The 22,149-nt window shown below is 38.4% G+C and overlaps 1 protein-coding gene across 1 annotated transcript in view; it reads right to left on the bottom strand.

The window, feature by feature from the left end:
- The window catches only part of FAM102A (family with sequence similarity 102 member A), a 770,447-nt gene extending 770,119 nt beyond the window's left edge, over positions 1-328 (bottom strand). Inside the window, exon 1 of the mRNA XM_044058679.1 lies at positions 1-328. This exon is cut by the window's left edge and continues 360 nt beyond it. The gene's annotated coding sequence lies outside the window, so the exon portion shown is untranslated.
- Between the last annotated feature and the right edge of the window lie 21,821 nt (positions 329-22,149).

The raw sequence follows: 22,149 nt of genomic DNA, 5'->3' as shown, positions 1-22,149 counted from the left end.
AGAAGCAGGATGCCAAGCCCCGGAGAGCATCTCCTTCTAGCCTGCTGTGATCGATCCGCGGTCACTCCCAGCTGCGTACCGAACCGGGGCCGCGCTAAGATGCAAACTATTCGACCGGAACAATCTGAGAGAAGTAGTGGTGGTCCGAGCTAACCTGGACAGGCACCGATCATTGCAGTGAGATAGCAGCCAGCTGCATCTCTTGGCTTAATAGGGCCTTCGTACTTTTCCGCTAGAAAATCTGTCCAGTTAGTGCAAGAGCTCGAGTAGGATCAGCCTCCGGCTTGCAGCGACCTCTACTTAGAGCTGCAAGCGTACTTCAACAGCCTAGAACTGTACGAATTGCAACTGAAGTCTCTAGCACTGGAGATTGGACCAAGATCTAAACATTGCCACCCACTTTGTTAAAAAACTCCCACTATGTGACATCATAGGACGCCCTCTCCAAACTCCACCCAAATCATAGTATTTCTTTAATGCAAGCTTAATACCCTGTCCCTTTCATGTTTTTCTTCCCTGTGGAATAAAATGATGCTTTTCGGTTCCTCTTATCCTTTCTGCCTCTAGTTAACCTTGTCTAGCATCTCTTTGTTTGCCTTCTAAAGTTAATTTTTATATTTCAACATAATTAACATGCACATGCTCTGATTCTAAATGCTGTTTATGTAAACTACTGTAAAGCGTTTTTGCTCTTTCTCTTGTATGTACACTTACCTATATTTTGTAATCCTTCTGATATCATGTAACTGTATTTTATGTATATGTCAAAACTGTTGTTAAATGTGAAGCTTTTCTCCCCAGGCATAGCTCTCAACCTTCCATCTCCAAAATGAGGAACACTAGCCCTCATAATCTGGAACAAATGGGCAAAATGTGGAATAAATGGCTTACTAACAACTTCAACTAGGAAGTTCATAGGATGGTTAAAATATGCTGGTGTTACTTATAAAGAAGATCTTTTAATGAATTAATATGATTAATTTCTGTTTACCATGGATTTCACTTAAAAAAATTCCTAACACTGAATGTGTGACAGACTCTTTGAATGTGGAACTTTGAGTAACTTCGAGGAACATGAACTTTTAAGACCCCAAATGAGGTACGTTCCTCGTAATGAGGTACACTTGAGAGGTATGTCCCCAGGTCTCTGCTGGAACAGGGTTTTATCCCAGTCAGACTTTTCTGGTAAACAAAGACAGATAGGTAATGCATATTGCTGAAGTAAGTGTTGTCTGCTAACAGGATGTGGATACCTACAGCTGTTTTTCATTTTCAGTGGAATTCAGTTATGGCAAGCTTTATAATCTTGCTTATGTTTATTTATATGCATTTTAGTTCTTTTTTTCAACAGTTTTGGACACAGGCTTTATTCATGGTCATGAATCACTGAGATAAATTCATTAGCAATTTCTGTCAGCTTCCACAAATGCATGCCAGCAATGACCAATGCTGGTTTGTAATGCAGCACCTGGACTTGAAATCCTGGTTTTACCACTTTATTTGCAATACTGTATGCACTCACTGTTGTTAATAAGAACTCTGGGGATAGTCATAGCTTGCAGTGTGATTCCAACAGCAATCACAGTTACCTTTTCTAATTCTAACTCAACCAGTATTTATGTCCAAAATAATGTTTACACATGACAACACTTATGCTTTGAGATCCCATTTCACAGTATCCTGCCTTTTTGGAGCATTTAATTTAAGATATAATCTAGGAGCTAATATCTTTGAATTGAAGCAAACATCGGGAAGTTAAGTTCACTTTAATTTACTGGATTATTTTATACTTCATTTAGTCCACATCTACTTCCTGAGATTGGGCAGCAAACAAGCATGCCTCTTAATGTCTTTACTCAAAATTCTGGGCAAAGTAAAAAAAGATTAGGGGGCAAAAGACCATGATTAGGAACAATTTTAAATATTATTGTAATTCATATAGAAAAAGTTAATGGAACAAGTATTACATCAATATGCATTTTCAGAACAATTAAAAACATAAGACTCTAATGTCTGACATTATTGCCTGACTGCAGTCCTCAGTAATTTACCAGAAAAGCATTTTTATGAGGACCAGAGTAAAAATATAAGGGAAATATTCAAAATTCTAGACAGATGAGAGGTATGCAAGCAAGTCTTATAAGTAACATTTAATATAACTTGTTGTACCTACAGGATGCCATATTTTTGAGCATTTTTTTTCTTCTTTGTGGAATACATTATTACACTGCTGTCAATGGGGAGAAAAAACATTCTGCTAATCCAGTGCACATGTGATGAAATCATACACTATAACAATATTTGGCGTACTGCTTGCATTTAGATGTTTTTCCCTTTACTATTTAAAATTCCCAAAGGTTATGCAGAAGCTCGCTCATTTCATTCAGTCATTCATTCACCAATCCATTCATTTATTCTCCAATACCTGCTTTCACTAATTTGTGTATTTCAGCATGTGAAAGCATATCTCTCAACCTCTACCTCAAGAATTCTGGACAAAGACAAATAATAATGGAAGACAAAGACCCAAAATCAAGGGAATTATTTTAAGTGTTACACTTACAAACTTAGAAAATGACAGAACATCAAGTTTTGTATTAGCATGCAATTTCTGAAGGATGTGGAGTCTGAAAGTCAAATGTCTGACATTATTTGGTTACTTTAATTCTCAATAAGTTGTCATAAAACCACAAGTTTCACAAGAAGAGCTCAAAAATAAAAAGCAAAACTCTGGACATTCTTCAAAATTCTGGATAATAGAGAGTTATGTCTGGAAGCAACAAAGTCATTCAAATAGACCTGAAGTTGTTGTGCATACATAAACAGTGGTGTTTGGGTTTTATAGGTTCATAGGTAGGTACTAGGCTATCTGCCCGAGGGCATTTATAAGCCTAGCCAGAGTGTGTCGGCCTTCACCACCCCATTGATTAATTAACTGAGCCTCTGTCAAGCAGAGCCAATGAAGTGATCCCAAGGGTGTATTTTCTGTTACCCATCCACTCATCAAGGCTTCTCCTGAAGAATGTTAGTGAGGGGCTCTGCCTAATGTAGTTAGGAATTTTGTTCCAAAGCATGTGGAGTCTCTGTGACAGGAATCTATCCCTCCAGCATGTTCTATTTATTGTTGTGGTGAGGTTTAGCTCACTAGAGCGCGTGGCTCGCAGTGACTTGGATTTCTTTAGGTGGAGCATGTCCATCAGTTCTGAGTTGGACATGGCTTTGTACGTCAGGCAGAGATCACCTCTGAGTAAGCGATATGCCACTGAGTACAGCCGGAGTTTTTTCAGTCAGGCTGCATAGGACATATGTTTGAGGCCAGTAATCCTTTTGGTGAGGTGCTTTTGTGGTCTTTCCAGCTGTTGGAAGGGTCTTGTGAGGTACATCCCAAATGGGGCATTGTACTCTATGATGGGTCTGATGAGTGATGAGCAGAGGGGCACTATAACCTCTTTATTTCTAGATGCGAACCCCTTAGTAATTAGATGGGCCACATAGAAGGATTCCCTAACTACTTTGGCAATATGATTGTCAAAGGAGAGATTACTATCTACCTGGGTCCCCAGATCTCTTATCATCTCTGCTGTATAAAGGGGGCTGACGCCTATGTGGTAATTTGTGGGTGTTTTGTTTTTCCCAAATGGGATGACTATGCATTTTTTAGCATTTAGCTTGAAGCCATGACTTTGACACCAGGTGTCTTTCTCAGTAAGGCCTTTTTTGAAGGATGTCCATGTCAGCTGGAGAGTCAGTTATGGCTCCCAGTTTGCAGTCATCAGCAAACTTGGTTAGCCATTGTCCTTCTGTGTTTGCCTGTACTTCTGAGAAATATATGCTGAACAGTAGGGGTCCCAGAACCGAGCCTTGTGGGACACCACTTGTGACTGGTTTAGAGTCGGACCTGGAGCCCGCTATTCTTACCGTGTGAGTTCTGTCTGTAAGCCAGTTGGCAACCCATCTCGTGATGTAGGGGTTTATGTTCAGGCTGGTGAGTTTTTCTATAATACCCGAGTGAGGAATGGTGTCGAATGCCTTGGCGAGATCAAGGTAGGCTGTGTGAACCACCTTTCCCTCGTCTACGGCCTTGGTGACTGTCTCAAAGAAGTCAACCAGGTTTAGTAGGCATGATCTGCCCTTAACAAAACAGAACTGGGTCAGGTCAAGTGTTTGGAGGTTCCCAATGTCTTTGTTAATGAGTTCCATGATGATGCGCTCCATAGCCTTGCAGACCAGGCTAGTCAGGCTTATGGGGCGATATTTACCAGGGTCAGTTGGGCTGCTCCTTTGTAGAGCAGAATAACCGTTGCTGTGCGCCATTCTGTGGGCACGTAGCCTGTGGAGAGGCTGAGGATGAAGAGCATGTTTAGGTGGGGGGTTAGTTCGTTCTGTAGTTCATGCAAGACGCAGCCTGGGACACCATCTGGCCCCACTGATCCTGTGTTTTTGGCTTTTTAAAGGGCTGTTTTCACCTGTGCTTCTATGATTTCTGGGACACTGCACTTTTCCGGTATTGTTGTGGGCCCTTTTGAAGGTGAGAGGGAGGTGAAGTTTGCACTGAATCTATCTGCCAGGATGTTGGAAATAAAAGTAGGTTCAGTATATTTTGTGCTATTTTGCACGAGCTCAGTGCATATCTGCGAGTTGCCACTTAGAGTCTTGATATAGCTAAAGAAGACTTTGTGGTTATCTTTCGAATCCTTGGCTATTTTTCTTTCGAAGTTAGCCTTGGATGATTTTATGAGGGACCTTAGCTTCTTACTGATACTGATCAGGGATGTCTTTCCTTCTTGGGATTTGTTTTTTTTTTCTGAACTAGTTTCCTCCTTTTGTTGTATAACCTGTTTATGGCAGGGGTCCACCAGACTGGTTTCCTTCTTTTAGGGGAGTGAGTCTTGGTTTTACTAGGGACGGCATGATCCATGCATCCTTGTAGGTGCTCATAGAGTGCAATTGTAAAGGATTCTGCATCTTGGGCAGTGTTATCCTTTAGCGTGGGGGCTGTGAAACGTACCACCTCTGCCTTAAGTAAGGTGAAGTTTGCTTTAGAAAAGTTTTTCACTGTGGTTTCCTTGGTTGGGGGTGGTGGTGGGGTGTGGACATCCAGGGTGATTAGTTTATGGTCTGATCTAACCAGTGACGGGCTGAACTCCGGTACGGAACACCTGTCGCCCATGTTGGTGATGACCAGGTCCAATATGTTGTTACTGAATGTCATTAGAGATACTACATTATTCTTTTTCTGCAAAGTTACCAAACAGCTGAGAAAAATAAAAAAACAGTGTCCGTAATGATGTTAGAAATGAAGATGTAATAATTCTGTTTCATTTAGCACGACATCACAGTTCTGGAAAATTCAAACATATAATCATTCTATTGTATTACCATAACATCACCTTTCTGAAAAATAAAAACTGCATTATGGGGTTAATATGGTTTAAAAATCTGATGCTCTTTCAAATCTGCCAAACTGCAGGTAGCTGCTTTGTACATATGTCATAGAGAAAGGATCCATCAACTTTAACATAATACTTGCGTGCATAATGTTGCATTGCAGATGGAAAGAGCAGGGGGAAATTGCATTTGACTGCTGTTTTCATTATGTGTGTGTATGTGTGTAAAATGCAAGGCCTTGTGCTTCTTCCTCTGTCTATCTCTCTCTCTCTCTTATATATATATATATATATATATATATATATATACACATGAAACACCAAACTACCACAGTTTTCCACACTGACTTTAACAGGTAAGCTAAAAATAAAGTATCCAAGCCAGTACACTAAGTCACAAGATGCAAAAAATCAATGTAGGAAAAAAAAACTTTGTTAAAAAAAATTCCAAGTAAAACTATAGCCTAATCAATTATTTCAATTAAGGAATAAGCAGGACTGTCTGTGACAGTAATATTAAAGTTTGGCTGCCAGTAATTTAAGAACTGGTGTAACTGAGATATATTTGTTTAACCCCAGACTGGTTATAGTGTTCACCTTAAACTGCCATTGGAGTTCCTTATACTCTAACCTACTCTTCCCAGGCACCTATGGCAAAGTTGAACTTCCTGAAGTCTCACAATATTCTCTGTGTGTTTAAAAAGGTCATCATTAGGATTTCTTTTTCTTTTTTTCTTAACAGTGTTCATATTTGTGCTTTCTTAAAATCTTCTCTGTTTTACCTACATAGAAATGTGAGCAAACTGAACATTTTGCAAAATATACCAACCTCCAAGCTTCCAAAATTACCCCTTTATAACATAACAATAATAGAATTTGATGCATTTTCCCATTTTAGTTGCTCCTTAATAATAGGTAGGAACATTGTTTATAACTACCACATTTACAGGTACCTTTAGCACCATCCTTCTCAAGTTTGGAAGGAACTTCTCTACATTAAAGTATACATTTTAAGTTATCAGCTGTTTTATATATTAAGTATCTTAAGTATTCAACTGCGGTACCACCTTTGTCATTCTTATAAGAAAAGCGCAGTCTGGGTCTGAACTGTCTGCAAACAGCTAAAGTTAACTTTGAACCTAACACCACTCTTAAGTATTCAACCGCGGTACCACCTTTATCATTCTTATAAGAAAAGCGCAGTTCGGGTCTGAACTGTCTGCAAACAGCTACAGTTAACTTTGAACCAAACACCACTCTTAAGTACTCAAGTGCGTCACCACCTTTATCATTCTTATAAGAAAAGCGCAGTCCGGGTCTGAACTGTCTGCAAACAGCTAAAGTTAACTTTGAACCTAACACCACTCTTAAGTATTCAACTGCAGTACCACCTTTGTTATTCTTATAAGAAAAGCACAGTCTGAGTCTGAACTGTCTGCAAACAGCTAAAGTTAACTTTGAACCTAACACCACTCTTAAGTATTCAACCGCGGTACCACCTTTGTCATTCTTATAAGAAAAGCGCAGTCTGAGTCTGAACTGTCTGCAAACAGCTAAAGTTAACTTTGAACCTAACACCACTCTTAAGTATTCAACTGTGGTACCACCTTTATCATTCTTATAAGAAAAGCGCAGTCCGGGTCTGAACATTCTGCAAACAGCTAAAGTTAACTTGTCTACCTGTTTGAGTCAATATTCATTTTCCCCTGGAGAGCAACCTGCTTTGGCTTGTAAGCAGCCCCCCCCCCACACACACACACACACATACACTCATCTTCCACTTTCTCTCTTATTCCCTTCTATTAGCAAATAGTATCCATAACTGATCAATACTGTGTGCTTGTTAATTTAAACTGAGACCACAGTAGCCTACTGATACAAGGTTATCCTGTTTTTCCACCTGGCAAATGGTTAAGAAATGACTTACAGTTTCAGAGCAGTCATTGGTCAATTGTGATTGTTTCTTAAACACAAACTTGTCTTTGCTTTGGCTCATTAGCAGCAGTACAAAGAACTGCCTGCTCACACCCTTGTTCTCCCCTCCCCCTTCCCTGTTTATTACCTTAAGACAATCCCAAAGTTAATAAATATTACCTGTGGCAGGTACCATTTTTACAACTACAACCACCCTTGTCACTATCATATGTTCATTTATCAGTTAACTCTGTTACCTGATTGTTTCCAGCCCCCTCATAAGAGCAACTAACAGGGTCTCTACCCGCTTCGCTCCCCACCCTGCCCCCTATTCCCTCCTGCCCCCAGTGGTCCCACCTTTATTACACTCACAAACCCCTGCCATCTTTCCAGTAGCCAACCACAGCACTAACCCAACACTGCCTCCTCCATCTTCCCACTACTATCACACCTCCTCAACTGACATGTACAAGCATACCTTACCTATGCTCACAGCATGCACTCTCCTTGCATATCTTACATCCTACCAAAACTCCATCATTCCCCCACTCAACCACTACCACTGCACTACTACTCACACCACCACTCATGTCTCACCCTCACTCAGCTCCCCTCCCACCAACTCAAGAACCATCCCTGTGCACCCCCCACATATTCTACCAACTATATTACTCAAGCATAAAGCATCCCTACAACTTTACACAGTAACCCTCCCACCATACCTATTACCCAAAGAGTACAATCATAAAGTTTCCCTTATAAACAAACACATTCAAAAACTGAGAAAACTAATAACCTCATGCATATCTAAACTAGCCCTAAGTGGAGATATCCACCCCAACCCTGGCCCTACCATCTCCAACCCCAATCCTCATAATCAGACTAGAAACCACAACTTCTCCCATATTACAGCTAATAGAAAGCCAAGTGACTTCCTTCTACTAAGCCTAAATATTAGAAGTATATCCAACAAAGTCCAGGAACTCCATGCCACCATAGACTTGTACTCCCCAGATATAGTCATCCTGACAGAAACCTGGCTAAAACCTCACATTACCAGTGAGCAAATACTCCCCACAGGTTATGGCATACTAAGAGTAGACCGGCTAAACAAGAAAGGAGGCGGTGTAGCTATAATATTTAAACAGCATCTAAACATCCAGATCTTAAAATCATCAGCTCCACAAATAGGCAATGAAGAAATAATATATACTAACCTCAAAATAAACCAAAACAAAACCATCAACATAATTGGATGCTACTTCCCACCTCGCCCAAACATCCCTCCACTAGAAAACTTCCTCAGCTGGTCTACCCACCATCTCCCCCAAGAAACTATCATTTTAGGTGATTTCAGTATTGACTGGCAATCCTGTTCTGGCAACCATCCAACCCATCATGTAAACCTTCATGGCTTCACCCAACTAGTCCAGTCGCCAACCAGGATAAATAAAAGCTCCAGCAAGCACACTACCCTGGACTGGATGCTAGTCAGTAAGAGCCCCCAGTCATATATAACATGCTGCTTATCAGATAGCCTCAGTGATCACTCCCCAACATTCCTACTCAAAAAATACCTATACCAAGCTAAACCTGTCATCTACTGTCAAATACGTAAAAAACTAAACTTTAACCCACTCACATTCATCTCATCCCTCAAAGAATGTAACTGGCGTCCTCTAAAGTACCTCAGCCTTGATGACGCAGTTGAATTTTTTAATGCTACCTTCCTGAGCATCCTTAATTACCATGCCCCCATAAGACTTTCCAGAATCAAAGCACAACCCTCCCCATGGCTACAGAAAACCACTAAGTCAGAAATGAAAAACAGGGATAAAGCCTGGGAGCACTGGCGCAAAACCAAAATCTCCTCAACTAGACAGAAATTCCTAGAACTACGCAATAGAGTCAAAAAGCTAATAAAACAGGACAAATTCAAATACTACCAGTCTGCCCTAGACTCCTCTCAACACAGCCCCAAACAGTTCTGGTCCTCCATAAACTCCATCCTCCACCCAGGTAAAGTCAGTACCCCATCCTCCTAACATCCCTCACTCCTCAGAAAATATTGCTACCTCATTCAACACACACTTCACACAAACCATACTATCACTAGCTAAACAACACAACCCCCCTCCCCTCCAACCCACACCTTCAACTAGTAATCTCCCCACTGCCTTCTCTTTTTCTCCTGTACCTACCTCCAACATAAAAAAAACTCTTAACTAAACTTAAGCCTACCAAATTAGCAGCAGACAACCTCCAAGTGAATACCTACAAATCGCAGCTGATGCTCTGGCCTACCCAGTATTCATCTTAATTAACTGATCTCTGTCAGAAAGTTACGTTCCCACACTGTGGAAAGTATCACATATAATTCCCCTCCACAAAGGCGGACCCTCCACAGAACTAACCAATCACAGCCCCATAGCTATTCTCTCTCCACTCTCCAAAATACTAGAGAGATGCATACACTCTCAGGTCTCAGACTACCTCCTTACTAACAACCTCCTTTCCAATACTCAGCATGGTTTCCGACCAAACCATAGCACCACCACTGCCTTACTCTCCTTTACTAACACTATCCTTCAGCATAAAAACAATGGCTATCTCTCCTCTGCTACTTTCCTAGACCTATCTAAAGCATTTGACATGGTCCCGCACAAACAATGTATTTCTGTCCTCGATAACCTATCCTTCTCACAATTGGTCACCAACTGGTTTCAGAGTTACCTGTCTGACCACCAACAATCCGTTGTATGGCAGAATGACATATCTCCCCAACTACCTGTCTCCATAGGGGTTCCCCAAGTATCCATCCTTGGACCCCTACTCTTCTCTGTTTTCAACAATAATCTAGCCTCTGCCACCAAACATGGCACACTCATACAATACGCAGATGACTCAACCATCATCTGCTCAGCCCAGTCCCTACCCAAACTGCAAAAAGTCACACAGGAAGCCTTTTCCTCTGTTGAAACTTGGTTATCCGATGTCCAATTAATACTCAACCCAAACAAAACTAAACTACTCATCCCACCAAACATACTCAAAACAACTCTCACTTTAACATCACAGCAAAAGACAACACCACTATATACTCAACTGAACACACCAAATTGCTAGGAGTGGAAATAGACAATAAACTAAAATTTGACATTCACATATCCTTGACCATAAAAAAAGTCCACAATAAACTAGGAGCGCTATACAGAAATAAGCAACTTCTCACCAAAGCAGCAAAGATTTCAATAGCAAATTCCCACCTTATCTCCACCCTACTTTAGGCCTGTCCAATATATACCAACCTAAGGCCATAGCCGGCCTTAGGCATAAGCCAACTAGGTGACCACCTAGGGTGCAACTCTAGCAGGGGCTCTTTTCTAGTATTTATTTGGTGCAGGTAGACCAAGATGGGGGCACTGGGTGGTGTGGTGGGGGCACCATGGAGCCCTTTTGCCTAGGGCACAAGTTGACCTAAGGCCGCTCCTGCCTAAGGCAATGTGATTTAAACAAGCTAGAGACCTGCTACAACAAAATCGCCAAATTTGCCACAGGGGCATCCTACCGTAGTCACCACTGTCTCTCACTTGCTGAACTGGGCTGGTTTGAACTCCCTCACCTCCTTCAATGGTATCAACTCTCACTTGCCCACAAACTAGTAAATCATCCACTAAATGTCCCATCCCTCCAGAATCTACTCCAACCCTATCGCACCACCAGACCACTAAGATCCAGCAACAAAAATCACTTGCAGATCACTAAAGCCAATAACTCTGCTGGTGAAACACTATTCTCTTACACCATAGCCAAATTATGGAACTCCCTTCCACCCACAATTACCTCCATACCATCATGCACCCACTTCAAAACTTTACTAAAAGCGCACCTAAAAACATGATGGCTATGCCCTTGCAACTTCCACCCTAATATCACCCTCCCCATCCAACCACTGCCTTTCCACTCCACTAACTACCTTGATTATAGCAAGCTCAGATGCTCATAAGCCAGTACTTATTATACAGCAGGAACTTCTTCTTGTAACATTTGTTAATGTCTGTTATGTACTTCACAGATAAAGATTCTAGTTGTCTACTGATGTACTATGTTCTTCATCTGTAAATATGTTGTAAGTAATTGCTATGTAAATTGTTAATCGCTATGTAATCCAATGTAACTACTGTCTGTTTATTTTAACTGTGGAGCTTTTCTCCCCGGGCCTTCGCTGAAAATGGACCTACGTCCAGTTGGACACTCCCAGTCAACAAATATAAATAAATAAAAATAAATAAATAAATATATAAAATGTGGATGTTCTCCCACAGTCTTATGGATTGAATCATTAACCCTAAAAATATTCTAATTATTTCATAATATCAGAACTTTCAAGTATTCCAAATCTTTCCAAATATTAGAACTCATGTTGTTTTGTAGTAATACTAATTTTTTTGTAAAATTACTATGTACAACATATTTTATGGTATTTATGGTGACATGAATTCACATTTTAATAATTTTTGATACATAAGTGTTATTTATATTTTATGACTGGCAAGAACATTGTATACATTTTTCTATACGATATATATGTCAGAGAAACATGTTGTGGGTAGTCATCGAGAATATATAAGGCAGTAATGTAACTGTGTTAATTAGTTCTGAAGAAGTCCTGTATTTATTTTTCAAAAGGACAAAAGTGCTTAATTTATATTAGTGGCAATTTGTTTCCTTTTTGTTTTTGTAATAAATGAGAGGGGACAGTAGACGTGTTATTGGTTTTCCTTCATAGGACCTATTTAGTACAATTTTGCTGTGCTTACTAATATTTATTCAATCTACTTGCACTTTTTTGTTGGATACATGAAACTTCCAATCAGAAGATTTTTTTAAAACTTAGTCATAACATAATAATATCATTTTCTGACAGAATACACATTATAAACAGTTTATTTCACACATAGAAGCTTACTGGCATGCCATCATCTTTATTGTGTGTATCATCCAGACCTTCAATTTTCTGAGCAGCAACTCTCAGAAACATTTTAGGTGGTGACAAAATACCAAATGGAAATTCCAGAAAAGTGTATCTTCTAACAGATGAATTTAAAAAAAATGGATGGCCTAGAACTTTCCTCAGTAAGACTTATTTGCCAACATTATTACTGTCTTGTGGAGCTGCACTAATATGAATTTGATCTGGCTTTACAGTAGTAACCATACTGTTAACCCATACAAAAGGCTGTATTTATGAATCACACAGATATTTCCTCCATGCAGATTTTTTTGTGTTTGTTTCATTTCTTTCCATTTGTTCACTGGGGAAGAGTGCATATCTCAATGGGTCATGCTCAGTCTCAGCTTTAAATCTTCTGAGCCACTTCTGCAAAACTGCAGGAACTTTCACTGCAGTGCACACTTATAGTACTACTGTTGGATCTGTCTTAATATAATAAAGTCATTGTAAACAGCCCAAAGCAGCAAATAAATCTTCACAATATTTAAACAAATCAACTAAATATTTTCTGTTCAGTATTTTAACTGCATTCATATTGTAAATTCTTTTCATCATGTCAAGTCCTTGACAACCCAAACCCAATAAATTATTATATAACATATCTGGAACTTAATCTTGATTTTTTTATTCTTATATTGATGTATAAGTACTTTCTGAACCTTCAGTATTTACATAATAATGAAAATATGTAAGCAGTTTACACAATGACAGATTCAGATTATTCTCTTTCAAACTCAGTACTTTAAACATTTGAACAGATATTAAGCAATATCTGTACATTTGTGATCATTTTATATTAAGCAATATATATATATATATATATATATATATATATATATATATATGACCATTTTAAATACTATGTCCATTTAAAACACTATGCTTTAATTATTACTCTTAATATTTCTTCTCAGATTTCTAAGTTCCTAGCTGCAGGTTTTCTACACTTTTATTTTATACACTGTACATTCTGTGCATATTTACAGCACAAATGATTCCTCCTCATTTCATGACTTTGCTTCAGTGCATGCCATCTTTGCGAACAATTTTTAGTTTTCATTCTGCACATTCTAAAATACTGATTTCTTTTTCCACAACTTTTACATACTTGGCATTTCCTTTTATTGTGTTCATAACCACATCTGATGAAGGTTTTCTTTGCAAGTGGCTTCTATTGCTTCTTGTATTTGCCAGGAGTATCCTGACTCATCTTAGTCATTTGTTATTCATCTTCAACTTTTCTTTGTCACAAGCCACTCTTTGAACACCCAGTTCTTCAAACCTATTTTAATTTTGATGAGGTAATCACACTAAGTCTGCATACATCAGTCACTTCACTTAACATAAAACATGATGCCATTAGTAATATTATGTTTTGTATGATCATTTCTGATACAGCACAAAATTCTTTCTTAAACTAGTGAATCAGGTAACCAAGCAAACTGACAAGTATTGACTCAGTTGTTTGATTCAGTAACATAAGCACTGATGTTATCATTGGGACCCTGTGCCATCAAAAAGAACAATGGTTAGACATTTCCCTGTGGCACATATGGTTGGGGACTTATGGGTGAAATTAAATTTAGTGGCAGAGACATATGGCTGTTGCAAATTCACTGTGGACATGGAGAAGCATGCAGTGCCACACCCATAGCTTCAATAATCAAGTGTTCATAATAACTATGACATTTTCGTCTTATTACTGCAGCGTTCTTTCTTTTTTGATCAAAATTCAAGTAATTCCAATGTATTATAAAACTGACAGATTTTCTTACTCTAACATGCAGACACATAACACAATGTATGTTTTCAGGCTTCTCATGAATTCTGGTCTCAGCCAAGAATAATTTTAATTTCTGGATCCACAATTTCTAGTTCTCATGCTAATTACTCTGAGGAAAGTGATTAGCAAGTAACTGCAGACACACCATTTCTCAAACAAAGATAAAAAATTCTCATTGCACAGTCCAGTTATTATGGAGTGGTGTCACTGCAATATGGTGCCAGTGGTTAACTGTTGACTACCTTTTGTGATATATTTTCTCTTTCTATTAAGTCAATTTGGCAAATAATACCCTGGAGGGATTTAATGTTTCAGTTTTGGGTTTTTGATTCTTGGGTTTCATCAAATTCAGACTTGGAGTTTGTTATCTTAATCTATACTTCTTTATATTATACTGAAAATACTGCATTTGAAGAACTTGGAACTTAATTGAATACAGCAGAGGTGATTTTTTTTATTTTGTTTGTACTTGACACTAAACAAGTAATGTGGAACTTGCTAACGACTGCAAATATGTGTCTTTTTGATTTAGTGGATATATGCTACTCAAGCAAGCAGGTGATGATTCAAGCTGCCTGGATTCTTCACTTTGTCTGCTTTGCACTTTCACTGGATTCAATAACTGAAGCATATATATTTGTTTTTATTTTTTATTATTTGTTATAATCTGATAGTGGGGTAAATGGGCTAATGGGGAGACCCTTTTTAGCCACTACCCGTGATCATAAGGCAAGTAGTAACAAGCTGAAAATTAAAATTTATAGTTGCAGGGTTGCATACGAAAAAGGATATGTAAACAAAAAAAAAGGAATGTGCAATTATTGCAGTACACTGCCATTTACATACAAACAGAGAAACATTATGTAAACAGTGAAGTGCAGAGTCATATTAGAGCCATTGTAATTGTTTTAAGATCAAATGCATTAAATGAGAAGTTTACATTTAAAGTAGTGACTGCATTTTTATGACTTTTTACTCTCTGGGTCATTGGATGCTAGATGATGGACTGTTTTGTGGCTAGTGCTAGGAGATGGGGCTATAAGTTATTGACACATCTCCGTGTGAGACATTTGGATGGGGATGTATGTATGTAGTGAAATTCAGTTGCTGAGATATATGGATGTTCCAAATGCATGCAGGCATAGAGAAGCACCCAGTCCATGCCAATACTTTAACAACTGAGTGGATGTGGGCAAGGGAAGTAATGTGCCTTATGCCTGCCATACAGTACATGCTTCTGTAATATGTCTTGCGTTTGGCATAAAGTACATGCCTCTACTACAACATGTAGAAGTGTGTTACACTATTTAGGAAATCCTGCGTGCAGCTGCAGTCAAACCTATGTTCAAATGTGTAATTTCAGCAATGTTCTGTAGACACTGTAAATGGGGTGACAGTCCATGCACACACCATTAGTAAAGGCTTTGCCCACTGCCCACTACATTTTGATTGCCACTGACATGCTCATTAGGCACCCTGCTGGTGGCTCCTGTCATACTTCCTGATGTATCCAGGAATCATGTGGGCCACGCACATGGTTTTTCCCATGTGCACTTGGTTATTGAAGTTGCGGGCATGGCACTGCCTGTTGCTCTGTGCCAACACTGAATTTGCAACAGCCATATGTCTCTCCTACTAAATATCACTTCAGTCACATGTCATCATGCAAATGTATCACAAGGAAATGTCTAGCAGCCTGAAGCCCTAGTTTGTCTTACTTTTCAGGGTTTTTCTCCATCCTTTCAACACACCCTGCCTGGCCAAGATTGCGATGTAAAACTGTGGAGGAAATAACTGAATTAAGCCAGGGGTCTCAGGGGGCACTAGGCCCCCTAAAACTATGGAGTTATAGTTTATATGGAGTACATTAATGGTTACAGTAGTATAGTCTAATTAGTCACTCTTAAAACGTACACTGTCCGTAGACAAGCTACAACAACATTCTGTGCACATCTCTGAGGTCTGATTATAACGAAGGTTTAAAAAATAATGACCATACTGTCCCCAGCCCTTCACACAAGCTATAGTGACTTTCTGTACACAACTCTGAACAGGTCCAGTTTTACAATAAAACGGCAACTGGGGAGAGGCTGAGGGCAAAGCCTTCCTATTAAATCATTGTCAAAATTCCTGTAAACAGATGGGCATCCCTCTGGCTTGGTCTCTGGGAGTCCAGATTTTCTTTGATGTATTTTATACCTTGATTTCAGAAGATGATTACTTGTTAGCTTTTTTCTGCAAGTAAAAGAATTATGCATGTGCCTTCAATACTGTATGCATCTACAGATAAAATCAGAAATATTATTTTTTTTACATGTGTGCACACATATTAATGCTGTCCCTGAAAAACTGGTCTATAAAAAGATGGATTCCCACAAAACATGCACACAGAGGCTGATGAACACACACACACACACACACACACACACACACACACACACACACACACACACACACACACACGCTCACACTGTACCATTTATATTCATGCAACTTGTAGAAATGTCAATTCACTTACAGCATGTCTTTTATCTACTGAAGGAAGCTCATAAAGCCAGGATACAACGCATACAGAGATTAAGAAGGGCATGCACACTCCAGACAGAATGAACCTAAGCTATAGCCAAGAACTCAACCAAAGACCCAAGCCCTGTGAGATGGCAATGCTACTCACTGCAATACAATGCCAGTGATCAGCTGCTTTTACACATACTCTAATCAGACTGCTGAAGATATCAACTTATTACATACAATGGTGACATTTGTCATGGAAAGTGAAAGGAATCATTATTTTTAGATACTCAGCAATACCCCTCAAGCACATGAAATACATAAGCCATAATTATGACTGTTTTATGCTGATTTCAACAAATATATTGTGTGACACTACTCTGTGAAGACAGATCAGTGACTACTGTGATCAAACCACTGGGAGTTAAGTCATTTTTGTCTGCAGACAGCTTTCATACTTATTGTTAATAGCACTTTAATGAATATGTTCAATGGGGATTTTCTGGTTGTGATTAAAAAAGGGCCACAGTAAAGTATTCCAACTTATTTCAAACACATGCCCACTAGTTCTATAAGACCAGATTAATGACTGTTTAATTTGATCATGAAGCAGGGTTAATAAGTTTCATTCACAGATAGCCCTGGTACCCAAAATATAGACATTAAGTCCACCTCAGATGTCTGATTGTAATAACAAATAATGGCCACAGTAGCCATAGAGAAAAAAAAAACATTCCAATTTATTTTACAGAAATACACACAATCCTGCCAAGCTATAAAATGTGTCTACTTAACATGTTAACGTAATATGTCATCTGAGACCACAACGATGTTTTGTTCCACTAGCAACTAACACAGCCAACTGCTTGAAGAAATGTCTTTATTAATAGAGTCACAGTACTGAGACTAGGCTATCTTTTAAAGTCTATTGTTTAACAGACAATTATGTGTCATTAGTAATATCTAATGAGGTAAAGAAATCTAATAAATAACATATAGGTGGAATAAACATATTAAAATGCCTAACAGCAAATACAATATTTGCTTTCCAGCTAAGAAGAATCTTTTAGCAACAAACAAAGAGAAATATATATTTTTTAATGTGTGAGATGTTGTATATACATGGGAAAAGCACCATTTATGTCTCCCTCAGCAGTGAAAGTTAAAGATTTTGATTTGATTTTTCAAGGGGAGTCAAGCCCTCCTGCACCCCCACACCCCTTGCTAATTACCAACTCCAAGATCACACTGCAGTGAGGAAAATGACAAATATACCATTCCATGCTGTACAGCGATCTCCATTTAAATGTTTTGAAGTTTCAAAACTTTGATCTTATGGTTTTGCCCATAAAAATGTTAACACTTTCAAAGTTCAAACTTTAGAAGTAGACCCAAAAAAAAAAAAAAAAAAAAAATATATATATATATATATATATATATATATATAGGTATATGTCTTTTTGAAATTACAATTTATCGAAGAACAGAAGTACGGGCTCCATTCTGCAGAAGTGCATTTAACCAAAAATGGACTTTCGCGAATCACACTTTACCAATGCAGCAAACATCAGCTATAACACACTACAAACACGTGTTTGCAGAGAAGCAAGCCCCCCCCTGCGCCCCCCACACCCCCACTACTTAAATATACTAACTCTAAGATGACACTAAAGTGGTGAAAAGGGAATATTACCTTATCACCAATGTTCCATGCATCGGTGAAATGTTATTCGCGAAAGTGCATTTTTGCTTAAATGCACTTTCGCAGAATTTGGTTCATACTTCTATTCTTCGATAAATTGTAATTTCAGTGAACAGAAGTAGACCCATACATATAGGGTCTATATTAGATGAACGAATGCTTAAAATGTTGAGTACGGCATGCTCAACAGCCTTTAAGTGAACGTTCATCTAAGCAAAACCTCAGAATGTCGAAACAAGGAGTTTCGAAAATTTATAGTTGGCTAGCAGTCAGGAAGCCAACGGCTGACAGCTAAAGTGTACTGTACACCATTACAACCTACACAAAAAACAAAAAGAAAAAAACAAAGACAAATCGACAAACAAAATAAAGTGGGGGGGCTCTGCCCCCACACCCCCTGACTTAAATATACCAACTCCGAGATCACACCACAGTGGAGGACTGTCATAACATTACACAGGGTGAACGTCGAGACCTCACCACAGTGGAGGACTGTAAGAACGGCTAGACAGGGTGAACATTCTGATGTCAGCCGTTGGTTTCCCGACGGCTGGCCAACTATAAAATTTCAAAACTCCTTGTTTCGACATTCTGAGGTTTCGCTTAAATGAATGTTCACTTAAAAACTGTCAAGCATGTCATACTGGACATATTAAGTGTTCATTCATCTAATAAAGACCCTATTTAATATATATATATATATATATATATATATATATATATATATATATATATATATATATATATATATATATATATATATATATATATATATATATATATATATATTGACCCACACATACACATATAGACGTATATCTATATTTGTATATATGTCTGTATATATATATATATATCTATATCTATATATTTATATATATATATATATATATATATATATATATATATTGACCCACACATACACATATAGATGTATATCTATATTTGTATATATATATATATATATATATATATACATATATATATATATATATATATATATATATATATATATATATATATATATATATATATATATATATATACACACAGATATATATATATATATATATATGGGGTCTACTTCAAAAGGTAAGTAACAGCTTCTCCACCATGTTGAATTTTGCCCCTTACCTCCGCAGTTGTATGATCCCAGGGTCGGTATATTTAGTTAGGAAGTGTGGAGGGTTTAAATTGCTTCAGTTTTATTTATTTAATTATTTTTTTGGCCAAGCGGTTACTTACCTGGAGTTGAAAGTTGTGTTCCGAATGGTCAGTCTTCTGCATTTTTGGCTTTGTCTTCTCAGTTTATTTATTTATTTATTATTTATTTATTTGCAGTTGGTTTACCAGGATAGTCCATTGGGCCAAAAGAACCCGTTTTCAATGGAGTCCTGGGGAGAAAAGCTCCAAAAACAAGTAGCAAGGTTACAATACGGTATTTGGTTAAAATTATACAATTACTATGGACTAGTAAAAAAAAAATGTAGGAAATTATAAATACAGCAAACTAGTGTACAAATATATACAAATATTACAATCTTCTACAGCTGAAAAATAAACAATTTACAGTATAGACACTGAGAAGCTTTTACAACTTAGGGTGGGTTACACTGGAGGTATCTTTCGTACTTTCAGGATGAGTAGCTTAATACAAGCAAGAGAAAGGTATATGAGCTGACATAGAGTTTTTTCAATATGGAAACAGAGAACCTTTTCCATCTTAGGGTATGTTACACTTAAGAGGTACCTTTCAAGTATTCAGAAAAAGCTTAATACAAGCAAGAGCAAGATCTATGAGTTTCGGAGAGTAAGTGGAAATTCCCATTATGAATAGGGGAGGAGAAGTGGAAATTCCCAGTATGACTAGGGGAGATTATGTTGGGTGGGAGCAGGAGCATTCCCAATGGGAAATTAGGTGTGAGTGAAGGGATTTTTTGAATAAGAAGTGATTTGTGATGGTACGAATGGATGGGGGTAAGGAGTTCTAGAGACGAGCAAGACTGTAGGATAAGAGATTTTTTCCAGGGGGACGAATTGGTTTATACAGTTCAATTAAGTTTTGGTTGTTAGATCTTAGAATTCTATCAGGGAGGTGCATTTTGAAGGTAGAGGAAAGGGATGGGCAGAGGGAGGGATTGAAGATGAGTTTGTGTGCAAAAGTCAGTTGGTTGTAGGTGAGGTGATTTGATAGTTCTAACCATTTTTGTTTGTGGAGAGCTGAACAGTGGTGTGAGGAGGACTTATGGGAGGTAGCAAACTTGGCAATTTTGTTATAGCAAGAGGAGAGTTGTGTTTTGAGAGAAGATTGTAGGTTAGTTAGGAGCGGGACTCCATAGAGGAGGGATGGGATGAGAAATGTGGTAGATAGGGTGAATTTGGTGGAGGGTGTAAGATAACGATTCTGTCGGTAGAGCATGCCGAGTTTTTGGTGTTTTTTTTTTTAATTTAATTGAAGGTGGGAATTGAATTTAAGCTGACTGTCAATTTGGGCCCCAAGTAATTTGGCCTCAGATACCAGTTCGAGAGGTGTATTGTTGTGACTAGTAATAGAGAAATTACTTGGATTGAAAAAGGAAGCCTTAGAGGGGGTGAATACCATTACTTTGGTTTTGGAGGCATTGAGTACAAGGTGATTTGTTTTCATGCATTGTTCGGTGGTTGAGAATGCATCTTGAGTAAGCTTTAGCAGTGTGGGGATGGAGGTAGCAGAACAGATAATAGTTGAATCATCTGAGTATTGGATAATTTTTGTTAAAGGGATGGAGTTGTGGAAATTGTTTATGAATATATTAAAAAGAAGGGGACCCAGTATAGATCCTTGGGGAACACCGGTTGGGGTGTTGATGAAAGGGGAGGTGGCTTTTTTTCCATCTTACTGCTTGATATCTATTGGATAAGTAGCTAGTGAACCAGTTCAGAGAAGAGGGTGACAAGTTAAGCTTGGAGAGTTTAGTTAGTAGTAAATTGTGGGAGATAGTATCGAAGGCCTTAGAGAGGTCAAGTAGGAGAGTAGAGACAATGTGTCCTGTGTCCCGGGCTTTGTTCACAGCTTCCAGGAAGGAGAGAAGGGCGGCCATAGTACTGTGACTGTGTCTGAAACCATGTTGTGTTGGAGTTAGTAGGTTATTGTCTAAGAGGTATGGTAGGAGTTATAGATGAATACACTTTTCTAAAAGTTTAGAGATATGAGATAGGATAGCGATGGGATGGAAATTAGTAATATTGTTGTTGCTGCCGCTTTTATGCACTGGAACAACAAAAGCCTTTTTCCAGATTTGGGGTACTGAGCTTTCTTGAATGGAATGGTTGATTAGAATGCTGATGGGGTAGGCAATGGCTTCGGCAGCTATACTGAGAAAGTAAGAAGGAATGTTATCAGGGGCATTAGAGCATGGTTTTAGTTTCTGAAGTAGTTTTTTTATGGTGGATGTGGGTATAGGTTTTAATGAGAATGGTGGTGAAAGGGGGGGGGAGAATTTGAGGATATTGATGATGGAGAGGAGATAGGGGAAGAAACAGTGGTAAGGGGTGAAAAGTTGGTAGGGGAGGATTGGGGTGTAGTGGGGGGTGTGGTGGGGTTTGAAGATGAAAAAGATGAGGTTTGGAGATAGAATCAATGAAGAAGGTGTTGAAATGAGTGGCCAAGTCTATGTCAGGAGTGTTAGGGTCTGGGCTGGGGTTATCTGGTTTGTTGGGATTAAGGAGGTTAGAGATACATTTCCAAAATTTTTGAGGGTTTGTTTTGTTGTTGTTTTGGATTATGGAGAAGTAATTCTGTCTATCGGAAATGATAAGCTTTTTTACTTTGTTTCTGAGTGTTTTGTATTAATTATGG

This window comes from Protopterus annectens, chromosome 16.part0, assembly GCF_019279795.1.
Source record: "Protopterus annectens isolate FY-2018-M chromosome 16.part0, PAN1.0, whole genome shotgun sequence".
Taxonomy (NCBI): domain Eukaryota; kingdom Metazoa; phylum Chordata; order Ceratodontiformes; family Protopteridae; genus Protopterus; species Protopterus annectens.
The sequence above is the reverse complement of the archived record's forward strand: the minus strand, read 5'-3'. Positions and strand labels throughout refer to the sequence as shown.